Below are 357 nucleotides of genomic sequence, written 5' to 3'. Positions count from 1 at the left end.
TCAAATTCTTACATTTCATAGCTGTTGGAGGCACATAGATAATAAATAATGGCCAACCCAATTTTTTGCTAGTGAAGTTTGTATATCAGAAATATACTATAACATATTAGGGAATTAGTGACTCTACTAGCAATGAATGGCAGCCTTCGTAAGCAGAAGGTTCTTCATCCAAGCCAGATGCTCTGGTACTTGACTTTGTTCTCTCAAATGGACAGTGACAGAAGTATATATATATGTAAAAGTAGAAACATAAAAAACTTCATTTTTGTATCAGTGATCTCTTCAAAAGTTATGCAGTGAAAATTATTTCTGAAAGATAGCTCTTAAATTCATAGGAAATTATTTTGATAGCTAAAT

This window comes from Protobothrops mucrosquamatus, unplaced genomic scaffold (genome assembly GCF_001527695.2).
Source record: "Protobothrops mucrosquamatus isolate PMUCROS unplaced genomic scaffold, P.Mucros_1.0 scaffold78, whole genome shotgun sequence".
In the NCBI taxonomy this organism is placed as follows: domain Eukaryota; kingdom Metazoa; phylum Chordata; class Lepidosauria; order Squamata; family Viperidae; genus Protobothrops; species Protobothrops mucrosquamatus.
This window is presented reverse-complemented; position numbering follows the sequence as displayed.